Below are 25,406 nucleotides of genomic sequence, written 5' to 3' on the forward strand. Positions count from 1 at the left end.
AAAAAGTTTTAAATGTTTGAGGTTCTTGTCTGAAAACTATGTAATAAAAAGTATTGTTACTAAAATACAGGCCTTTTTAATAACCACGGTTTAAACAAAACCCCAACAAAAAATAAATCGCCTCTGGCAGTCACTTTAATCAGTCCCGATTTTATGGACTTCGAACGTTTGAAAGGCTCAGTCAGCCCAGCAGGATTCGAACCTGTAACCAGCTGGACTCTGGGAAAGCGCTTAGACTGTGCCCATACTCAAAGAATGCCCCACTAGCTGTGACGATCTGTGTAGGTTCACGTCATTTACTGCAGATTTTGCAGCACATAAAAGAGGCCAACTATTCACATTTTCAAAACAAAGCGGTCTTTCTTTCAGATATGGCATGAACACAAATCTCCACGTGTGGTTCGGTATTTAGGCGTTAGTAACATATGCGCACAAGAGGCTATTATTCTGCAAACGAAACAAGCAACCTGAAAATGACACACCCCACTACACCCATCATTAAACCGAGACTTTGTACGGTATTTTTTTTAACACAATAAATACAGCTATAGTTCAAGACAGTAGGTAATGTATGCCCTGAATTATTTTCAGCAAGCATTAGGACTTGCTTTTACCTACATAAACATGTTCAAACAAAACTGACTGACTTATGCTTTCAACCAGATAGGTCTGCTTTTGTCCCAACCGCTTCAATATGAAACACACCGAGAACCAGGGTTGGGCCTAGATAGAGGCTTACAGAATGCAATAGGTATACATGCATCACTCTAATAACATCCTTAAACCAGGACAAAGCAGGTCAGTCTTTGGTACTATCAAATACCAAAGGAACCCACATGTTGTAAGAAAAAATTATTTACAATGCAATAGGTCTCGCAATAGCGAGATTTTTAGCTATTGGCATTGTAAAAGTCCATTGTCATTTACAATACAAATAGGTCAAACTTTGGCAAAAGCAAGACCTATTGTATTGTAGAGCGCAGTGTCCCTGAAGTGGACACCGCACTCACCATTAAAGTAAAAAAAAAAAAAGAAAAAAAAAAAAGAAACAAAATGCGTTGTCCCTAAAGCGGGCGCCACGCTCAGTATGCAAGTAAAACAAATAAAAAGTTAAAGAACACACCGTGTCCCTGAAGCGGACACCAGGTTCTTCTAAAAAGCAATAATTAAAAAAAAAGCTTCACCATTGTGCTGCGAGTGCTGTGGGGTGGGGGGTAGCCGCTTTTAAAGTTAAAGTGGCATAGCACTCTATACGAAAAGCATCCACCATTGTCCTGTGTGGGCGCTGCAAATACAAAAAGCAGCCGCAATTGTCTCCATTAGTCAATAAACAAAATAGTGCTCACCCACTTACAATGCAGACCATGTAACAAGCCAACAAGTAAAAGGTCCAGACGTTATGGGAGGTAACAAATGCAGACAGGGCGGTACCAAGAAGGGACTAACAAGCCTATTTATGAATCAGAAGCCAGCATTTATGAAGGACAATGACACAAGCCAATGACAAATATGGGCGGAGACTAGGAGGGACTTCCAGTGCATACTCCAATACAGCATGCCTCAGAGTGAACAGCGCGTGGAAAGGGAGATCACAGATCACGGTTTTTGCAAACCAAGAATATTATTTCTTGCCTTGAGATTGCAACATGTGACATTATAATTCAACAAAATCACCCCAGTCAAGACACTACCATATCACATACCTCAAGTACTGCACATTTCTACAACAGCTGTTTGTCGGACCTTTTTTTCACTTTGTGCGCGAAACTCCACTGCATCGCTGGGCCCACCCGCGGATTATAACTTGGGCGGTCAGACCACCATTGGACCACTGCTACCGCCAGGGATCCCTGGTGGTGATGCGGCGGTCTTGAGGACACAATAGGCTTGGCGGTGCCGCTGTGGCACCGCCAAGTATATTAAGAGTTACTTCTCCACCACGGTTTTCATGGTGGGGAGCCAGTCATGAAAACTGCAACGGATAGGAAACAAAGGGGGCCCTTCAGGGCTACCTGTTGCCTCAGGGACAGGGGGTGCATGCAGGGAGCAGAGGTGCCCCGTAAGTGCCAGCACGACAGTTCTTGCTCCTACGGCATGGACCGCACCAGTCCATGCCGTGCAGGAACTGCCTTTGACGCTCCCATTGCGTTGCCCATTTCATAAGCACCACCGTGGGACTGCCAAAGAACCACCCGCCAGTCGCTACAAAAGGTGGGATCTGGCGGCGGTATCCACTCAGCTAAAGTCATAACCAGGCCCTTAGACTACCCGGTATATACCCAAGCAACACCTGACCCACAGTGATAAATTAACTCAATAATTTTAGGTTTGTCTAATGCCATTTGCCTTTCTATGGCAGTCTATGGCAGCAATTTCAATCCAGTAACCCCATACTCCTGTTTTTATTGAGTACTTTGATGTGCATCAAACACATTGCCAACTATGTTTCAGCAGAAGTTATACCAAATGAAAAAAAATCCTCAAGTGTTTTGGTTTTTATATTAGAACCCCCAGTAAACAGATGGTCCCATGACAAAGAGTATTAAATGGATCTGCTTAGTGTTTCACAGAGCACTACGTTGCAACCCGCTAGAATTGCCGAGCCAGACATTGGTATGCCACCCACCCAGTCCACAGCATCTTTGCTACTTCACACTGTATACCATATCCTGTAATCTTTATGAGATTGGTGTAAACACTAAACATTTTGAACATTTGTTTTGTTTCACTTCCAAAATCTTTATTGATGAGCTTAATTAGCATTACACTAGACAATAAAGTAAGATAAATTATTGATTCAAACAGATTTTCTTTAAAGTATATAACCCATCAAATTGTGTGCTAACAACCTTATAAACAACACAGCACTTTAAAAACACGTCTTCAAATGGCCCAATTCATATAATCCCTAATGAAATCATTTAAGTCAAATTATTTTTTGGGTTCATCATAAAAATGTGGCAAATGAAAGGTTATATGCGACAGGGTTTCCTCTGATGTATGGGCTAGCAAGCGATTCCCAACTTTAAATTCAATTACAATTTTCTGAACTCCGTGATAAGTAAGTAATAAACATGACTGAGTCACCTCATCATAAGCCATGCAAGTAGCAAGTCTCCTGTGGGTTGCTGTTAGCCTATTTTTCAGGTACTGTCGCCATGGTGATTGATGGCGAACTATTGGTATTTAAAAGACTGTGATTGATGGTGAACTATTGGTATTTAAAAGAAGTGCCTCTGGCTTTTCCATTTGATTTTGAGTCACACCTTGTCCATCTAAAATTCTAGTATTTTGTTTGTTTTTTTGATTTTGATCGATCCCCTCGTTTGAATCTATTTGACCAGTCATCTAAAGTATATCTGATGGTTTTCTAAAACAATTCCTTCTGGAGTTTTTCCACATCCCAAGTATACATGTTTCAGTCATCATCCTAAATGCTCATCGGGGCAATTTGCTTTTTTCAGGACCAAAAGATTCCTATTACTGTGTGCTTTTCCTATTTTGGTGTACACATGCACACTCCAACAAGTGATTATGTGCAAGATTCTCTGTAACTTACAATCTTCAACACGATTCTGGGTATATATCTGTAATAACTAAAGCAAGAGAGACATTATTCAGGATTATAATGGTAACCATAAACATGCTTTTTTCGAGCATTGGTTACAGACCGCGCACTTACAATGCAGACTATATCACGTGGTGAAAACAAAGGAACTAGTACAGATTCCCTTGCAAATTAATTACATGTGCAACCAACTGCATTGACATCCTGCAGTAAACAAGAATAGTGTTTTCAAAGGGGAATAAGTGAGGATTATCTTTTAACGTTTAAAGTTAATCTTTGCAAGTGGGATACATGCATTTAACGCACTGCAGTACACCATCAGGGGAGTTAGACCTACTTTCAATGAGATAGTCCCGTGCAGCATAGATACTCAGAGGAGGTAGACCTTGTAGTCAGAGACTGAGGAAGAAGATCTATATCAGAAATTCTATGTCAGGACCCAGAGGCGAGAATTAGGCTGTTATATTTTCACTTTCTTTTTCTCCAGCAGCCATTTTGAAGAAATCATTTACACCATATTACTACATTTCCCATGAACAACTGGGAAAAAATGAACAGAACATCCAATTATAGCGCTGCAGTCAGTATAACGATCCTTGTAGCCCTTGTATCTCCCGCTTTCTAAGCTGCTCCAACAGGAATTCAGATAAGTGCAGGCTTCTCATTTTTTTGGTTATCGTTATTGCCTTTGTATTTGCCAATTGTTGTATGCACGGCGGCTTAAACGACGACTAACGAGGTGATTGATTCTGCCTTGACCGCTGGAGCGATCTCGCTCATATGCGGTCATTTTAAAATCTCTGCTGGCCTGCATTCGTAATGCAGTCTTCTGACCGCCAGAGGACCCCGTGCACTCTATTTCAGGCTGCGCATCTCTGACCCCCCCCCCCCCCCGCCCCTTTCCCCTGGCAGCCGGAACACATCAATTTCACTGCCGGATTGTAGTGAAGTGCTCCAGCTGCTGCTGTAACACAGGGGATGGTCTTGAAAATTACAGCTCACATAAATAAAAACAGAGCAAGGTTTCTTTAGTCATGGCAGAGCTTTGTTATGAGAGCTACTAATAATTAGCTCTGCGAGCCACTGCCTGAAGGAAGGAACACCCTGCTGGGCAAGACTAGCCTAATCTTTCCCAAACAGCTTGTCAAACGCTCACTGAAACGAGCAACTAATAACAATCGTCTTGCATTACTTGATATTCCAATAGCAAAACCACCTCTGGAACGTATCACCTTTGTGAGCACATTCAACACAAGGTCCAATCACATACAACATATTGTAAAGCGCCACTGGAAAATTCTACATGCGGGAAATGATAAAATTGAACCTCCTTTGTTTGCCTTTAAGAGGGCTACAAACCTACGGGATAGGTTGGTCCATACCCGTCCGAAAGATACTCCCAAAAGGTCAGTTGGTACTCTCTGGGATTTGCCAGCAGTGACAGGGCATTATCCCTGCGGGTCCTGCTCGGTCTGTCCCCAGACATCACGTACATTAGAACTGGACATTGAGACGAATCGACCATGGAGACTCCAAAAATTCACGAACTGTAACAGTACCAATTTGATTTATCAAATAACTTGCCCATGTGATAAGAAGTATGTGGGAATGACGACTCGTAAAGTCAGAGTTCGAATGCAAGAACATAAGAGTTCGTTTAGATGTAAAAAAACTATGTCCAAGCTGACCAAACACTTATTGGAATTTAATCATTCTGAGACAGACTTCATTTGGACTGTCCTGGACAAACCCTACATTCCATCCCATGCAAGTGACATATCGAATTTCTTATTTAAGAAAGAACAGAAATGGATATTCAAATTGTCTACCGACACATGTGGATTAAATGATGAAATACCTTGGGTGGCTCTAAATTGAACTAATCAGCCATCTTGTTTCACTTTCTAGGTGTTCCCATTGCTTCCTGATCCTTCATTTGGGTTGGTCCTCTAACATGTCCATACATTATATCGCTTGGTAAGCAGAGGGTGATCCCCTCCCTAGCTGCAATCGTGACAATGAGGATATGCTGTTTATCAGAGAACCACAATACAATTCAAGTTATATTGGTGAAGTTGAAATTATAACATTCTTGATCATCGACGAGATTGGCTTATTTTAAGCCTATGTGATGCTTTGGTCGTTCTATGGGTGTGAGCTTCAGCCATACACCTTGGAGGTGGTGACTGTACGATATACAGTACCTCTCAGATGCGACCTTGGTGGATTATTACAAAACGGGTACAGACGAAGAGTAATATCCTTTGTTCTCTTCTCCCTCTGTTTTTCTGTTGGGTTATTATTAAGTCGGTGCATGTTAGAGGTAGTACCGTAAGAGCTCGTTCCCCTCGTTTTGAATGTTTATCTCGCACTGACGAAAGTAGCCTTCTGAACTACACAGACGGCACCGATGATGTCATATGGTAGTCCCGGTTTCACTTCTCGCGGGACTACGCTATGACAGGAACAACGGGCGAGATTGCTTTTCTTAGACCGGCGTCCCTGGTAAGCTCGATACTGGCCTCTCTTTTACAAATATCGAAAGTTAATTACAACATGGCAACGTTGATACAGAGATTTGACAGGAACAAAGCGGCGTGTTTATTTTTGACACCGGCCGGTATTTTGTTTAGACTCACACAATGGCACTTCGCCTCCCACTGAGCTCAGACGAGCGCAAAGGGGTCGCGACGGACAGGTGAGCCCATGGAACTAAGCGGTTGCAAAAAAGTTTTTATTTGACCACTAGACATAGTTCCTCTTTTTCCCTCGCAGGTGTGGTAATTCACTACTAAAACTAGACATTCATTATGTAAGAGATACCTTGGACACTCGGGTGGCCTGCTCACCTGGTCTGTCCCCGTCTTTTGAGACTTTTTACTGACCTCCAAAAAGGTTTTGTTTAAATGGGGGTGAATTTAGTTGTAGAGGTAAGGACAGGACAAGTTGGTCATTCCACTCCTCTTCACAAACACCCCCTCCTTACCTTTTTTGTAGAGCGGGACCTCCTTCTATTCCTGAGCAAGGTTCCAGGAGAGGTGAGGCATACTCCCTGTACAATGCGGGTGCGTATGACTTATTAATACATTTTTTGTATATCAAACTCACTGATCTGGGGTTATTTATGGTTTTACTTCTTCCTTTACGACTCATTTGTTGCATTGTTTGTTCCACACAGATGACTGATACTGTGGAAAAGTAAATTTTGCCATGTTCTGTGTCACCACGTGTCATCCATCATATGTTATGTGTGCATGACCAATATGCATATGTTATTCCCCATGTCCGATTCAAGACGCAATTACAGTTGTGTCCACCTCTAGCATGCCAGTTTACAGTCCTCGTGAATACTACGAATATCAGGCCTATGTAAAGCTACGTTGCCACGTTTCTCAGTGTGCACGTTATTTCATTATAAAGTCCCCGTTTCTAGGCCTCAACAGGGCCCGGACATCAGATTCAGCTCCTGTCTCCTGAAGCCTTGCTGAGGAGCGATCCAGCCCCCACCTGTATCCTCGACCTTTCACTTACTTCCTGCCTCGCAGTGCCCGGTGCAGCTTGGCTCTGCCTCTGAGTCTGCCAAAAGTCCAGTTATCAGTTCAGTCCTCCTTCTCTGCATTCCTAAGCTACTGAACTGCATCAATAGTTTCCGTCATTGTCTAGCCTTCTCGTCTCCACGTTAGAGAAATACTGTATTTAATGGTCATTTAATATTCTTCATCACGCACTACATGTAGAATAATGCATGGTCCAGTCTTAAAGTCAAGTTAGCCTTTCCCCTCATGACTTCTAGTTTATATCAATATGTTCCCTAAACATCAGATACTAGATAGGGTTTAGGTACATGTCGCTCCGACCCTCCAGACTTTAGTCTCTGCTCCTAGCACAGAGTTCATAGCCCCCAGCTTCTCCTAGTAACACGTCATTGCCAGTTTGCGCGCACCACCAGGTTAGAGGTCCCGGCTCCTTAGGTAGCCCCCTCCAATGTTTCCGCCCATTTCATGACATATTCTGTTACGTTTACACCACATGTCTATGTATACGCCCAGTTACACCTACTTTTACTGTTATCTTTCGCGACTGCTACGCGTCACGCCTTCTGCTCCACCCACTGCTACGCCTACTGCAATGTAATGCTATGTGTTTACGTTATGTATAAATGCTCATGTACTGTTATTAAAAGCTAGCGCGCTCATCCCAGATCTAGCCCCGGCAGCTGCCGGGCCCCTGTCTATGCAGGTTGTCCTGTTCCTGTCCTTATGCTGTAATAAACCTGCAGAAACTCCTACTACCTCGAATCTTGACTCTTATTTATTGAGCTATCTGTTATAATATATGCCTAGTCAAAAATAGGGTATTATTTATTTACCACATAATGGCGCCCGAACAGGGACTTGCCCTTTCCCCACGCGTCGGTGAAGCCACGCCGACCCCCTGACCCTCTGCAGTCGTGACGGAACCATACTGGCCAAGTGCAGATATTTCTGCTTCAAGTATCCCTCAGGCCCACGGAGGAGACGGAGGAGGCGGTCCAGCATCCAAACGAGACGGTGGAGGAACGCGGCGAGTCCCGACCAGAGCCCAAGCCAAGAGTCCAAGGTCCGAGGTATCCGGAGGTCCACCCGTAACTGAAGTCCGAAGTTCGGCGTCCGTCGTCGTAGCAGTCCAGTCCAGTCCGAGGCCTTCCGTTCTTGCTGCCCGGTGAGTACCATTGCTGGGGTAGTATCTAGACAGGACCAATCTAAATTGACTCCTGGTCCGTGGGTTGGTGGTACCCAGACTCACAAACGAAGTGTTCACCTAGGTGGATACGGGTCTTGATGCGTCCCTTTATGGGACCGGTATGTTCCGTACTGTTACAGCAGTGCATCCAGTAACTCTAGTCTGTTCCGTTCTCGAGAAAATTCTTGTATTTCTGTTCTCAGTATTCCAGGTAATATTCTGTTCGAACTGTTATGTTATGATATTGTTTAATGTATTTTCAATGTCGTGGTATGCCTGAATTGTTTTCCCAATTGTTATTGTTCTTTGTGTATTGTATTGTGTTCCGATTCAAGTTTACAATGCCGCTCTTTTCCAAGTTACGTCAGTTAAAAACTAGAAAGGGTTTATTAGAAGAAGCAGTTCCTGTTCCGCCGAGGGACAGTCCAGGTCATTTTATGTATCAGAAACATGGCATAAGCGCCATATTGTATCTAGATTTATGGGTAAGTTATACCAAACAGTTAGAAGAAAAGTATAGATGGCCCGTATCGGGTACATGGGATGCCGAATGTATCATGCGAGTAGAAGAAGCATTATGGAAAAAGAAAGCCAGACAGTCACAGAAAGATGCCATCGAGTTATGGCGTAAAGAAGCGCATAGAAGAACCGAAAAGGAAGTCAGAAAGTCAGAGTTAAGTAGAGAATCCCAAGAACGAGCCCAAGAAAGAGAATTAATCGAGATAGGTGAACAAGTCAAAGCCGAACAGTCAGACAGACAGAGGCATGCCCTTATTAAGGGTATGTATCCTCTTCTTGCCGAAGGCTTGCCAAAAGCGACCCCAGAGGCATCCAGTAATTTCCCGCCACCATTAGTTCCGACCAAGCTACGTCACAAACAGACCGCAGCTGATATTTTTATTTCGTCCTATTTGGACGACACAGTCCCAGAATATGCAAATCCTGTTCGCGCTCCGCCAGTCCCTGTAAATCAGGCACTTCCCGCTCTTCCAGACACCGGAGTACCTGCTACGGTACCCCCGGTCCAGCCAGCATTCCAACTTCCCGCTCCGCCACGAAGAATGTCCGTCGATGATTCTAGTTTAGGGGCCGCAGGAGGAGGTCCTCCTCAAACCCCGCCGCCACACAAGCGTTTAACGTTAGCCGAATTACATGCACAAGCGTCACAGCGTACGCCTAGACATCAGACTGTAGCAGAAATAAGAAAATCCCTTGCCGAATGTGTCTATGATCCAGTCCCAGGCGAGGATAATATGGTTTTATATTCGTTCCGTGTAAGAAAGGTGGCCGAGTATCTAGTCACCTTACCGAATATGAAAGAAGATCTAGACAGAATATATCGTTTCATCCGTACAGGGGATGATCCAGAAAGTATTCACGAAGCCATGTCTCAAAGGAAAGCCGAGATTCAGCTCATGATATTAAAGTTTCTGATTAATTGTCTAATAAGAGAACAAGATTACCCGTCTAAAGATTCTGCCGAAATGAGAATCCTGACAAGGTGGAGTGATAATATAGCCGAGGGTAAGCACAAGACCGTCGGTGCCATGGAAAGTAGGTACAAGAAAATCCGTAAAGAAATAATAAAGATACACGAACAGCGTAAAGCAGCACAAGTAAGCGAGAAAGAAAGTATCTCTGATCCTGAAGAGGAAGAGAACGAGAATTCCGCCAGAATAGCGTATGTAGGAAAATCTAGATTTCCAGATCGCCATTTACGCCTAGAACCCAAGTCTATTTTCCATCATTCAGCACCAGAACAAGGTTCCCTAGAACAAGTATTTCAAGCTACCGATCACATTCTGAAATCACGAATCGGTTACAGTGAATTAAGTACTATGCATGAACAAGAACTAGTTCGATCAGCAGTCCGATGGATTACTGATTCTACCACTTTTCCAGACGAAATAGTGGCACAAATGTTCTTGAAACTGCCCCCAGCCGAACAACGACTGGTGGGTATGTATATGATCCAGCACCTCATTACTCTGTATGAGGGTCAGCACTCTGATCCAGGCCCGTTACATGATGTCCTGAACGAGTTACTCCAGTACAAATGGAGAGGTCTAGGTACCGATTTAATTAGTGTCATTCTAGAACAGCGTCACAAATATAGAACGTTCTTGAACCCGCATTTTGTTCATGTCTCACCCCCAGAAAGTAAACCATTCTACATAGACAGACAGAATCCGTTACGAGAGGTCCACCCAGTTAGAGGAACGGGTGGCGAAATGCAACGAGTGTTTGTATACACTCCGATTACAAAGATGGAACTCCTCGAGATGAAGAAATTAATTCCCTGTCATGACAAAGATCCAGCAGGGTTCCATAGAGAATTAAAAGACATGCTCCGTATGGGAGAATACACTTACCCAGATATCATTAAAATGTTAAAGGTTCTGCTACCCGCAGGGGTGTATGAAAAGTTAAAGGAAAAGGAATGGGAGGTGGGAGAGAAAAAGATAGATTGGGCAGCTCTAGAAGCTGAAGACAAGGCACGTGTACCAGGTACCGGTCTTGGAGATAAATGTAAAGAATTACCAGAATTATTGATTCAAGTTTTACCCAGATTAACAACGAGAAAAGAAGACTGGGATGCAATCTCAGCCTGTAAACAGAAACAAGATGAAGATATTAGTGATTTTTATTCTAGATTTGAAAAATGTTTCAGTATTAACAGTGGCCTCAAGACAAGTAGTGAGTCATACCCTCACCTTTTTGTTACTAAATTAGTCGAGAATTCAAGCCCACAAATTAAAAATCGAGTTCTGAAAGTCGAAAGCACCTGGCAAGCAAATACTCCGTCCCAGATGCTCCAGATGCTCCAGTATCACCAGAATAGAATCAGGGAAGAGCAAGAACACGAAAGAAAACGTATGAAAGATACGAAAATGAAAGTGCTAGTTGCACAATCTGTTCCTCAAGACAGTCAGAAGAGGGGTCCGAATCAAGCCAGTCATCCTGCAGCTCCCGTTAAAGGGAACTGCAATTATTGTAAACAGCCAGGTCATTTTATAAACGAGTGTGCAGTTCTGAAACATAACATAGCTACTGGTAAGACTAAAGAAAGACCACGTCCGTCTAGACAAGAGCAAGTTTCACAGATTCCTCAGTCACAGAATGCACCACAGACAGTTACAGTACCGCAGCCTATTGCTGCAACACAGCATGTTACATCACAGATGTACCAGTATGCACAGTCTGAGTATCCAGAGTACCAGCCATATTCATGAAACAGCCTAGAGAGGGAGGTAGGCTTGCCTCTCATCGAGATACCTGTAGATCAAGAAGGTCCCTATGTTCATAGTCAGGTATTAGGGAAAGACAGAAAGTTTCTGATCGATACAGGGGCAAGTAGGACCACAATTAGCCACGCCGAAGTTCCAGGGGCTCCGCTCTCAGGCTCAAGAAATGTTTCCCTTGGATTTTCAGGAAAGCCGATCGTTAATGAGATTTCAAAGCCAGTCACTCTAGAAGTAGGTCCATTGTCCCGTACCACTGATCTGTTACTTACTAAGTCATGTCCAGAAAATCTGTTAGGCATTAAGACACTGAAAGCGTTAGGTGCAGTTATTTGCTGTTCCCCAGAGGGAATACGATTGTTCCTACGTGACTTTAAGGGTCACTATGTATTACGAGATTTTGATTCCAGACTGTCTAAAGTTCCGCAGCATTTATGGGCGCAAGGTCCAACTGATGTAGGTTACATGCAAATCACACCCTATCGTGTGACTCTCAAACCAGGTGTAGTGTTACCACGAATCAGACAGTACAGATTGCCACCTGAGGCTGTGGCAGCCTTATCCAAAATTATTGACGAGCTCATCGCTCAAGGAGTAGTTGTAGAAACTGACTCCAACGTATGCAATTCTCCGATCATTCCAGTCATGAAACGCACTGATCCAAATGCACCCCCAGTATATCGATTAGTGATTGATTTGCGAGAGCTTAATAAATGTATTATTCCTCAGTACCCAGTTGTCCCAGATATCTCTTCCCTGTTAACAGCTATTGATTCCGAAGCTATGTTCTTCACTGTCATAGACCTCAAGAATGCATTTTTTAGTGTTCCTATTCATCCAGACAGCCAGTTTCTTTTCGGATTTTGTTTAAATGGAAGGAGCTATATGTTCACACGCGCTCCTCAAGGTTTCACAGAAAGCCCTAGTATTTACAGTCAAGCACTGAAGAGACAACTAGACAATATTCACATGCCAACTGACACTGCCCTGCTCCAGTATGTCGATGATCTACTGATCACAGCCCGTTCTGAACGTGATTGCGAGCGAGCGTCACTTACAGTACTGTATTTCCTAGCCGAGATGGGGCACAAGGTGTCCCCTTCGAAGCTTCAATTCTGTGTCCAGCAAGTGGTCTACTTAGGACACTTACTGTCCAAGAGGGGTAGGCAGTTGACACCAGACCGTATCCAGTTAATAGCGAGTCTTCCCCAGCCCAGAACCCAGAAGGAGGTACGTGCCTTTATCGGCCTTACTTCTTATTGTAGACAATGGATTCCCCAGTATGCATTTCTAGCCAAGCCACTGATACAGTTAACGACACAGGAGGCAGCCGCATCGACTGTCCTCCCTTGGACATCTGAACATACACTTAGTTTCAACGAGTTAAAGAAAGCTTTATGCCAAGCTCCAGTTCTAGCTACACCGAACTACAGTAAGCCTTTTACACTTTTCGTTACAGAACGTGAAGGTACAGCATTATCTGTTCTCACACAAGATCAAGCAGGACAATACAAGCCCTGTGCTTATTTTTCGAGCACATTAGATCCAGTCGCCCAGGCGTTGCCTGCGTGCCTCAAGTCAGTTGCAGCCACAGCACTAGCTATCAGACAAAGTGATTCTATAGTTTTAGGACATTCCCTGACAGTACAAGTCCCACACTCCGTGGAAGTTCTTTTAAACCGAACACAAACTCAGCACTTGACAATTGCACGTTTAACAGGTTATGAATTGACACTGTTTCAGCCACACATAGAAATTAGACGCTGCAACATCCTGAATCCTGCTACACTGTTACCATCAGTTAGTTCAAATTCTGCCACACACGACTGTGTGGAAATAGTTAACATTACGACAAAGCCAAGACAAGACCTGACAGATATTCCGTTACCAGATCCCGACCTGACACTTTATGTGGATGGTTCATGTATGAGAACTAGTACAGGGGAACTAGTCGCCGCATATGCAGTGACTACTGACACTGAAGTTATTAAGACACACCGTATTGATACCTTGTCCGCTCAAGCAGCAGAGCTAGTTGCTCTGACACAAGCCTGTATACACGCCAAGAACCTGAAAGTTAATGTTTACACAGATTCACGTTACGCATTCGGAGTTGTACACGACTTCGGAGTACTCTGGCAGGAGAGAGGTTTCATGACTTCTCATGGAACCAAGATTCAGCATGGTTTCCTTATTCAAGCTCTGTTAGATGCCATACACTTACCGACATCTATCGCTATCATGAAATGCAAAGCACATACGAAAGTTACTGACATTATTTCCCAAGGTAATGATCTAGCAGATCGCACAGCCAAGCTTACAGCACAGACTCCAGACATTCCAGTTAACATAACACATACTCCAGATCTGACTACATGCATGACAGTTAAGGACCCTACACAAGATGTCATAGATATCCAGTTACATGCTACTCCCGATGAAATCAGGAAATGGTCTGAACAAGGAGGGGTCCAGACAGATCAAGGATGGTTAACAAAGGGTAGAGCCACATGGTTTCTCCCCGACTCTATGGTTCAAGTCATTATTAATACCGCACATAGTCCAGCACATTTAGGAGAAAAAGCTATGTTAGACAGTATCCAGAACATTTGGTTCAACAAGCATTTACGAGCTGCAGCCAAGCAGAAAGTCCGTACCTGTATGATATGTTGTCAGTTTAATCCAGGTAAAAGTGTCCCGGTGGAACAAGGTGGTTTCCAGCCCCCTGACCACCCTTTTGAGGTCCTCCAGATGGATTATATTCAGATGGAGCGATGTCGAGGTTTCAAGTATGTCCTTGTAGTTGTATGCGCTTTGTCCAGATGGACAGAAGCATATCCAGTCCCAGATTACACAGCCGCGACCACTGCCAAGCAGTTGGTTCGTGAATTCTTCCCTCGATATGGACTCCCTAGAGTCGTATATTCTGATAACGGTCAGCCATTCTCATCTGAACTCATGAAGCACGTTTCCCTTTTGTTAGGGTACCAGTGGAAGTTCCATTGTGTACGCCATCCCGAAGCAGCCGGTCTAGTCGAGAGACATAATCAAACTCTGAAAATCCGTATCGCCAAAGTATGCAAAGAAAAAGGTGTGGACTGGCTAGTAGCCCTGCCAGTCGCTTTATTTTATATGCGCATGGTCGCACATTCCAGATCAGGTCTGTCCCCGTATGAGGTCGTATTCGGCCGCCCCCCTAACATGTGGGGTACTCCTAGACCCCGAAGTATTACTGATGTTTCATGTAATATGCTGACAGATTACCTAGCTTCCTTGATGTCTGCCCTCAACTCATGTCGTTCACAGGTTGCCGCCGCATTTCCAGACAATACCGAGGTGGCACCGCATGAAATCGTTCCAGGTTCGCTGGTGATGATCCGAAATTTTGACAGATCAAGTCCGCTGGAGCCACGTTGGAAGGAGCCACGTCAGGTCCTCTTGACCACCCGTACTGCCGTCAAACTGGAAGGCAGGAAGGGGTGGGTCCACCTTTCTCATGTTAAACTTTTCAATGGATTGAAACCCGTTTCTAAAAACATTTCCAAGGATTCCCAGGATTTTAAGGACTGCCAAAATATTGTTCCTAAGGACTGTCCCGCAAAAGACATTGCTACAACCCCTCCCTTGTTAGAGAAAACTCCGCAACAGGAGTATAAGTTAAAGCTCCGGTCTAGTAAAATAAGTCAGTCAGTTTGATTGTATAAGTCCTCCCCTAGGTGAAACGGTTAGGCTGTTTCTGACATGTATAAAATAGACCCCCATAGTGAGAGAGTCAGTCGCAATTCAATTCAATGTATCGTTTTTCTAAGTTTCATATTATTTCTCAGCCTTTTGATTTCCTGCACCAGCTATGCGTTCTATCTGTATTTTCCAGTTCCTCATGTAAATATGTCTGCTAATGTTACAGTAGAGCACACGTTTAGTGATCTGCCTCCTCACGAATATGCTTACCGCCTCGCTATGCGTAACAATTCATTTATCCGTATGTTACATTACTCACACCAGACCAGCAATGCCACTAATTGTTGGGTGTGTGGTCGACTCCCCCCTTTCCAGACCCCGAAGGGAGTTCTGCCACTCTTTCCTTATCCATTCTCACATAATGGTTCGTGTGGAGCATGGTCCACGTTAACGTCATCCTCGACGGATATGTCTTTTCTTAACAGTACATGTTTCCCAGACAAGCAAGGTTTCCCCCACAGAACAGGTTTAGATCTAGAAAATGAAGTGTATAATTTAGGTAATTATTCGTCGAATTTCATGGTCCTGAATGTCCAGTCTGATACTACTCCAGACTCACCTGCTATTTCAGTACTACCAGTCAAAGGCGAATTATGTGTCCGTAGTCATGGTTCTGTACACGTAGGACATAGTGATTGTACTACTATTATCCAGTATAGTGACAGTGGGAAATCTAATTTTAAAGCTTCACGTCATTCTTATTTTGTTTGTGGTCAAACTGCATATGTTCATCTGCCCCTCGATTGGGAGGGAACCTGTTACATTGCCTTCCTACTGCCACCTGTTTTTCTAGCCCCACCTGACTATCATAGAAACACACATCTAGTACATACTAGACACAAGAGAAACCTCCCGATTGTCGATTATACTGAAACTGCCGCAGAGCAATTCATTGATATAGATAAAGGTGTGTTCCCTTATTTAGGTACAGTTGTAAATAGTAAGCTAATCCGTAGGTTAACAAGAACCCTTGAAGCAGTAGTAGATGAGACTGCCTCCGCTCTAGGTAATTTAACCGAAGAGCAATCCTTTATGAGAATTGTCGTTTTACAGAATCGTCTCGTCCTTGACGTCATACTGGCCGATAGGGGCGGGGCCTGTAGAGTCCTCGGATCTAGTTGCTGCATTTTCATTCCAAATAACGCGCCGTCTGTTTATTCAGCTATAACCAGACTTCATAAAATTGCCCATCTGTTACACCAAGATCCAGGCACCTGGACATGGTCCGGTTGGTTCTGGAATATAATTTCCGCCTGGGGATGGAAAATCCTGTCCTTTCTCAGTATTGCAGTAGCGATCATATTCAGCTGCTGCCTCTGTATACAATGTGGCCCTGCGATTTGCGGCATTTGTGCTACCTCTTGTATTCCTAGTCCCAAGCCCCGTTCTAAATCCCGTTCCAAGACAATTCGAGATGAACAAATGATACTGTATGAAATGATAGATGGTATCATGAATATTGATGTTTCCTGATGGAAACGTAGTGACAAGGAGGGAATGTGGAAAAGTAAATTTTGCCATGTTCTGTGTCACCACGTGTCATCCATCATATGTTATGTGTGCATGACCAATATGCATATGTTATTCCCCATGTCCGATTCAAGACGCAATTACAGTTGTGTCCACCTCTAGCATGCCAGTTTACAGTCCTCGTGAATACTACGAATATCAGGCCTATGTAAAGCTACGTTGCCACGTTTCTCAGTGTGCACGTTATTTCATTATAAAGTCCCCGTTTCTAGGCCTCAACAGGGCCCGGACATCAGATTCAGCTCCTGTCTCCTGAAGCCTTGCTGAGGAGCGATCCAGCCCCCACCTGTATCCTCGACCTTTCACTTACTTCCTGCCTCGCAGTGCCCGGTGCAGCTTGGCTCTGCCTCTGAGTCTGCCAAAAGTCCAGTTATCAGTTCAGTCCTCCTTCTCTGCATTCCTAAGCTACTGAACTGCATCAATAGTTTCCGTCATTGTCTAGCCTTCTCGTCTCCACGTTAGAGAAATACTGTATTTAATGGTCATTTAATATTCTTCATCACGCACTACATGTAGAATAATGCATGGTCCAGTCTTAAAGTCAAGTTAGCCTTTCCCCTCATGACTTCTAGTTTATATCAATATGTTCCCTAAACATCAGATACTAGATAGGGTTTAGGTACATGTCGCTCCGACCCTCCAGACTTTAGTCTCTGCTCCTAGCACAGAGTTCATAGCCCCCAGCTTCTCCTAGTAACACGTCATTGCCAGTTTGCGCGCACCACCAGGTTAGAGGTCCCGGCTCCTTAGGTAGCCCCCTCCAATGTTTCCGCCCATTTCATGACATATTCTGTTACGTTTACACCACATGTCTATGTATACGCCCAGTTACACCTACTTTTACTGTTATCTTTCGCGACTGCTACGCGTCACGCCTTCTGCTCCACCCACTGCTACGCCTACTGCAATGTAATGCTATGTGTTTACGTTATGTATAAATGCTCATGTACTGTTATTAAAAGCTAGCGCGCTCATCCCAGATCTAGCCCCGGCAGCTGCCGGGCCCCTGTCTATGCAGGTTGTCCTGTTCCTGTCCTTATGCTGTAATAAACCTGCAGAAACTCCTACTACCTCGAATCTTGACTCTTATTTATTGAGCTATCTGTTATAATATATGCCTAGTCAAAAATAGGGTATTATTTATTTATTTACCACAATACACCAAATTGATACAGAGGATAATCAATATTTATCTGCACACTTATATCCTTTTTGTTGCACCTTTATAATGCAGTAGCGAGTATTTAAAACTGTGGCCCTGACGAAAGCCTTTGGAACTAGTCCAGTTTGGTTGAAACATGTTGGCCGTGTAACATGCAGCTATTTGGTTAAACTGCTGTACTTGCTTGGTTTTAATAAGGGAGAGAACAATGCTGATTAAAGTTTGTTCTTATTGTGGCTCTATCCTTTTTTAACATACACCACTTTTTCCTTTTTTTGCACTGCACAGTTCCCATTTAGATCATAGTTCTATGGTCGTCACGGCGACTGAGGGTTCTTGACCCGGATGAGTTTGAGGCATGGCATGGTCTTATTGATCAAGAGACACGCCAGCCCTATCAGGATGACCAAATGATAATTATTTGATCTACACACTGTTGATGGGAATCCTATCTTTTTCTGTATGGGTCTGTTCAAACAGTCGCGGTGAGTCATATGACTGTGAGGTTGTATTTCCTTCTCCACTATAGGTAGTTCGTTTGATCTAGCACCGTAGTCACTCGCTCACTTTTATAGGAGTTTAGTGAATTTAGGGATCATAAATTAGCTCCCTTTTAGACCCCCAGGTTGTTTTTGTGAGTAGCCTAATCTTTCGACAGCTCCAGGATCGCTGGGGTCCGTTTTACATAGATCTCTTTGCGTACCATCTGGACTTTCAACTTGACCGGTATTGCAGTTGGAGACTGGACCCCCATGCAGCAGCCATACACTCCTTTCTCCAGGATTGGAGCAAAGAGCTGTCCTACATCTTCCTGCCCTTTGCAATGATAACGCAACTGACGGCTCAGGTGCGCAGGGGGACCTGGTGGTGATTACCCCGATATGGAGGTCGCAAGTTTGGTTTTCAGCGATGTTGGAACTTTGTTAGGATTTTCCAATCAATCTACCACTGTCTCCCGATCTTCTCCAGGATCCCCAGAACAATCCTGACCCGCTGGTCCTATAGGGATCTCTCCGCCTCATGGCTTGGAGGGTTACCGGCAACGGTGGAAAGTCACGGGTCTTTCAAAAGAGGCTTCCAACCCTTCTTGCCAGGGCTTGGGCAGATGGCACGCACAAACGATGCCGATCTGCCTGGTCCAGATGGTTGGGTTGGTGTCTTCAACACTATGTGGATCCCATGGGGGCAGATGTTGTGCAGGTTTTGAACTTTCTGGCGAGCTTGGCTTTCCAGGGTTTTGCTCACCAATCAATTAATACCTTCAGATCTTCAACTTCAGCAGGTGGGTGAGCACCCGCTAGTCTAAGTTATTGAGGGGAATCAGGCTCTCGGGTCCCCCTGAACCTAGGTATTCAACATTATGGGACGTTAAAGTCATTTCACGGTTTCCATCTTGGCCTTCTAAAAAGTACCTGTCTATTAAATGACTGTCGGCGAAATTGGCAATGTTATTGTGTTTAATTTCTTGTCGCAGAGTCTCAGATGTTCAGGCCTTGGATATTACAGGTAGAGTTTTTACCCCAGACAGGGTGACTTCATATTACCCGCCGAACAAAATTGTAACTCTAAGTTTGTGTCTTTTCCGGCTCATTTGCAAGTTCCTAAATTGTGCATGGTCCACAAAATTAAAAGATATAAGGTGGTTACAGACTATATTCGTCCTTACGGACAGCGACAACTACTGACTGCTCTCACAAAGCCCCACAGGGAAGTTGCTTCCCCTACGATTTCCAGAGGAGTCAGATTGGTCATGTAGGAATCAGGGATTAATACATCCTGGTTTGGAGCCCATTCAGTGAGAGGATCAATGGTCTCCAAGGCTTTTTGTCTGGGAGCAAGACTGGAGGATATCCTCAAAGCTGCAGACTGGACATCTGACTCTACTTGTAAGACTTTTCATTTCAAACTAATTCCCTCTCTGGCAAGGATAGTGGTGAGTACGCTTTGAACTAGCCTAATCCTCCCCTCTGGGTCCTGATATAGAATGAAGAATTTCCTAGCTAACCTAAAGGAGAGTTTCAATTCTATTAAGGACATGAGGCAAGGATTAGTCCACCCTATGCTTCTTTCCAGGTGGATTTCTTTCTTCCCCTCCTAATGGAGGCTCAATATGCAATGTGATTTATGTGTTATGGGATTGTCAACGAAGGTGCAAGTACATGCCAAATTTGATAATGTTATTTTTGTCTTACACTACAAGCGTGTCGATACCTTTTAAAGGGATGTGTTCTGTTTCATGTCATTTAATTAGGTTGCAACCCCACCCATGTGGGGGGGACTCTCTGGGCACAGGTAAATGAGTGCTGAAAACTACAGCCCAAGTTTTAAAATACTCTTGACAAAGTTATTCTTCTGTATGTTTTTAGTATTCAGATATGTTCATTCCACATATATGTTCAAAATGTTCCATAATGTATAATTTCTGCATGCTAGATTATCACAATGAGACCTCTTCCCTATGCATTTCGGAGTAAAGCCTTCATCAGGGGAATGTCGGTTTCATGTGGGTGAACGTTCTTCTATGGATGCTGTCTCGAGACCTGTCATGCCATGTTGTCTGATTATGCTCCAGGTTTGCTTATGTAGTGACAGACAATGTGTATCTACTTCCTCCTTTTAGGGACGGAATCCAACAAGCCGGAGAAGGACCAATAGATGAATGCTGTCTATGCTGGAAGAAAGAGGGAGATAGAAGGGCTACGAGGACTGTTATACTGAGGGCAGCCCTATGATTGGATGGACTGTTTCTGTTCCTTTTTTCCCCAAGTTCATGGGAAATGTAGTAATATGGTGAAAATTAGTTCTTCAAAACGGCTGCTAGAGAAAGATAAAGTGAAGAGAGAACAGCCTAATCCTCACCTCCGTGACCTTAATAGAACTGAAACTTTCCTTTATGTTAGCTAGGACATTTTTCTTTCTCCACATAGAGCATTAACTGTAAAGGGAACCCCGTTGTCCAGACTTACTTCGTTGAGGTGTCTTACCAGCAAACTACCTATTTTATGTCCTCGGGGATCTGAATGTTTCTGTGCCTCCGTCCTGTAGAGATTAAATACAGTCTACCGGAATGGACGCAGTGCACCAGTCTGCGAGTTCTGATGCATGGGGGCAGTGTACATGCTTACGTCACCATGCAGCCACGTACAGACGCTCCAGCCGGCATTGGACATGCGTGTACCGCATTGAGCCTTTGTTAACTGGCTTGTTTATATACATTAGCAAAGCATGTGTTAATGTTATTGGTTCAGGTTGAACTCAAAATGGTTATGCGATATTTTAGGAGTATGCTTAATTTACTCCTTTGCACAAACCTCATTACAGTACTGTAACCCAATAGAAAGGGAGCATCACAAACTAAGATGTGGAAAAAAAATGGGTTGGAACACAACTCAAATAGGAGTTTGTGATTATGACTCGTAAGGTTGTTTAACGATTGCGTTTTGTCCAAAAATCTAAAAACTATAAAATCATACAGTCTCAGTTAAAACAATTAGTTTACAAATCGGGAGCCTATGGTACATCCTGAAGGCTAATGGTATGAGAAGGTCACGCATAAAAAAAGGGCAAGAAATGACCTTGGGTATAGTAGAGTGATTTATATCTGTACAGCATTTCAGGGTGTATTATCATTCAGGTCTGTTTTGTGCGTGGATAGACGGTATATCCATTTCTGTTATTTTTCAAATAGTATTTTCTCTGGGCTTCTAATTCTGCTGTCGAGTTGCTCAATGGAGACCCAGTTGAGATAATTGGTCGTATCAACAACTGTTTGAAAACATTCTTTCATCCTGGTGTTACTTCTTTTACATCAGATTCACATATTCTTGTTTTTGCTTTCCTGCCTGTCATTCATAATGCAGCCCACAGGGACATTTAATGATGTAGATTACATTTTAGGAATTACAGTTAGTATGCTTCTTGATTGTCCACACTCCCAGGTTCTAATTTTAAAGTTATAGTGGTGTAAGTCAGGTGGCAGACACTGCAGTCGCCACAGGAGAATACCTATCAATATCTGGAAGACCCCAGTGGTTGAGGACTGTAGTCGTCGTATCTCTGCATTTCTTTGGACGGGTAGACACCAAACTATCTTTTTCAGGCTCCTTGATCGTTTCTTCCATTTAAGGTAACCTGGGCTCAGGATATGCCAGTTTTTGTCTATGGCCTTTTTACCCGATTCAAAACTGTGCTGACTGTTGTGACTCAAGTGAAGAGGGGGGAGTGTTTGTTGACCTATTGTAATCATGATTCTCCAAGAGTGCATCCCTATTCTGATTCCTAGCTTGTTTTTGAGTAGTTTTAATGATCCTCATGATAATCACAGGCCTGTAATTTTTCCCTGAGTGGCTTGGAGGTTAAAGCTGTAATTTTGCTACAGTACTTAAGTCTGAGGAACTCACCGTGAAGGAGGTTATCTTATAGAGGTGTAACATCCCAAAAATAATAAAGTAAATCTGTTGTAGCTGTATCCAAGTTTCAGGTTTATTCTTAGGCAATAGTTAAAGGAGTAGAAGTAGGATAAACAGCATATTAATCCAAGTAAGTATGTACAGGATAGTAAGCCCCACCGGGAGCAGCTGCCCTGCTGCTCAGCCTCAGATATAACTGACATTAAAAACAAACATACACAAAAGGAACTCTAGGTGACATAGATACAGGCTGAACAGCTTAGAACAAACACTAAAGAAGGACAGAGAAGGCGAAAAAGCAGGATGTAACAAGAGGTCTTGGTTGGAAGCTATGAAATGCAAGGAGAGTGCTCCGGTTAGTTGGTTTATGGTATGTGCCTTGTTCTGCGAAGATGGTTACAGTCAAAGTTACTGATTCATTGATCATCGTGTGGGTGAATCGGATGTTTGTGTCAAGGCTATAGATCCAGGGGGAAGAAAGGTGTAGTAGATTTACTGTCTTCTTCCCAGATTATCAATATCTCATCTATGTACCTTTTCTATAACATTTGGTTTCTGAAAGGATTGCTTGTATTATGAATAAACTTGGTTTCAAAGTTGTAAATATAAAGTTCGGCCACACTTGTATCAAAAGTACTGCCCATCAAAGTTACAAATGTTTGTAAAAAGAGAGTACCTTCAAATTTGAAAAAGTTCTAGGCGTGTACAGCCAAGAATAAAGGATAAGGGGTTGTGTGCTCCCTTTCTCCTTGTTCTTGAGAGTCTCAGATGACAGAATCTCCAGCTGTGTTAGTCTGTGTCTAAGCTCTCAATGTCGAGATTTATTAGTACATTTCTTTCTGGGACATATTGTATTTCATTAAGTAGGATCAGGAGATCCTTGGTATCTTTCAGGTAGGTAGTAGTGCCTCGAATGTGTGGTTTTAGGAAGAAATCACAGATGAAACAAGACAAAGGCTCTCAGAGCGAGACCTTTCCAGACACAATCGGGCATCCTAGGGGTTGGGGAGTCTTGATTTTGTGCATCATGGGGAAGGGTGTAGAAGAAGGGTGTTACCAGGTTATTAGTAAAGATAAATTCAACTTTTTTTTTTTTTTACAGGACTTTGTTGGATTCTGCTTTCTTTATTACATCTTTATTCTTGGATTTCAGCTGGGGTGTCGGATCAGACGAAAGGCCTTTGTATTTCTTTAGATCCTGCAATAGGCGATTGCATTCATTGCTATAGTCATTCACATCTTGTATTACAATCCTTCCCCCTTTATTTGCTGGTTTTACAATAATCCTGCTCTCTGATTTTAAGCCTTTGAGAGCTTTGTTTTCTTACCGGTCATGTTATTCAAGATTCTGGTTGCTCCCTCTTGTAGTGCCTCTACTCCATTGAAAAACAGCCTGCTCAAAGGTAAGGACTTCAATATGGATACCTGTGGCACAGAGAGAGAATGTAGATTTATTCTTCAACTCAGTGTCAACCCTTTATTATGTGTCTTTCGGAGTGTCAGATTTTTCAAAGAAAGCCTAAAGGTTTATCATCATTTTGCATTATGTACCCATCGCCTGAGAGAATATTGGGGTGCCCTATTGTGCGTTACAACGCAAGTAGTGAGTCAATTTCCAAGCATGCCTTTAAAAATATTAGCCAAAACACTGCCTAGCTATCTTCCAGGAACATTTCAAAAAGGAATGTGAGGAGGGGTATGGTCAGGTGCAGAGCATGGCGGATATTTGAATGCCAGGCTCTGAAATTCCCCCACCATTATTCCGGCAGACGAAGGGTTAGCCTGCAATCATTATGCCCGCAATCATTAACTCACCCTTAAGATCACTCAGGGAGTGCAGAGAAGCAGATCTCCCCTGCCCCATTCAGCACAAGCACCTGGTAATCAGATCTGACTTGCGACTTCTTGAATGCAATTGGCAGACACTATAGATGACAAATACCTACAAATAACGAAGGTAGGAAAGCGTAGAAGTAAGAAAGCTCTGCACAGCCCCAAGAGCAACAATGACAACACCAAAGTGAAGCACTGAAGCAAACGCTCCAACAGCTCCTATCATGTGGCAGCCACATATAAGCCCTGACACACAGCCAGGGCCATCCATTCTTCTCGATCAGTGCCTCCTGTGAACATCCAAGGAGCCCTACAAGCATGCGCACCCATCAACAGAAGTGGCGAAGTGAACAGAATGGTTCTAAATGAAGCGAAGCTGAGCAAGGTCTCCAGGCACTACTCCCTGATGCAGCCACCCAAGAGAAGTGCACCATCTTTCCCATCATGGCGACTTCTGCATAGTGGGCCCCAACCAACGGGTGGTGGGTGGGGGCAGAGCAAAGAAAGACGAAACTCATAAAAGTCTTCTACAACAATCACTGAGCTGCACTGGACTCACTGGAGGATATGGATCCCAATGCAGAAGATGGTCAGCGGAGATCCAGATCTGTAGACTCAGTTATCACCAAAGACTCCCCAAGTGCTGCCTTAAAAGACCTTAAGGATGAAACCATCGCACAAAAATACATACCTGCACAGTGATCTCCAAGATGTACAAAAGGAGGCATCAGACCCAGGGTTTTGTAAAAAAAGGAAGTGGAGAAGGGCCTCCACAATCAGACAGAGGACTGCTACCACCTTCAACAGTGAAATAGTATATCCTCCTGCAAGAAAAGTGTGAGATCTCATAAATCTGTCCGGCTAAAACAATATATGTGTCTGATGAACTCCATTTGAAATCATCGCTTCAGAACTCCTCATATATATGTCCAAGACCTCGTCAAATCCATCTTAGATGATCCAGACTCATGCTGCATCAAATCAGACAGAATCCACAGAGTCACTTTGCAACAACCCCTCCTAAAGGCACACCCAGCGGTGTGGCTACGAGGGTCTACTTCTAAAAAGACAAAAAGGCAGTCATGCCCCGTGCCTGCGTGGACAGTTAGATCTCTTTAAGTGGGGTCACACTAACTATATCAAGATTAAGTGGGGTCACACTGTAACTATATCAAGATTTTTCCCGTCTAACACTGAGA

General features: G+C 43.6%; 1 protein-coding gene across 5 annotated transcripts in view; it reads right to left on the reverse strand.

The window, feature by feature from the left end:
- PIK3CB (phosphatidylinositol-4,5-bisphosphate 3-kinase catalytic subunit beta) overlaps positions 1–25,406 on the reverse strand; it is a 999,444-nt gene that overhangs the window by 914,683 nt on the left and 59,355 nt on the right. For 2 of the 5 annotated variants that reach the window (XM_078666108.1, XM_078666110.1), the window contains exon 2: positions 23,703–23,799. The exons of 2 other annotated variants lie outside the window; for them this stretch is intronic. The gene's annotated coding sequence lies outside the window, so the exon portion shown is untranslated. Of the gene's footprint in view, positions 1–23,702; positions 23,800–24,898; positions 25,032–25,406 lie in introns of all 5 variants that reach the window. One more of the 5 variants, XM_078666109.1, reaches the window with a different exon arrangement.

This window comes from Lissotriton helveticus, chromosome 11 (assembly GCF_964261635.1).
Source record: "Lissotriton helveticus chromosome 11, aLisHel1.1, whole genome shotgun sequence".
In the NCBI taxonomy this organism is placed as follows: Eukaryota; Metazoa; Chordata; class Amphibia; order Caudata; family Salamandridae; genus Lissotriton; species Lissotriton helveticus.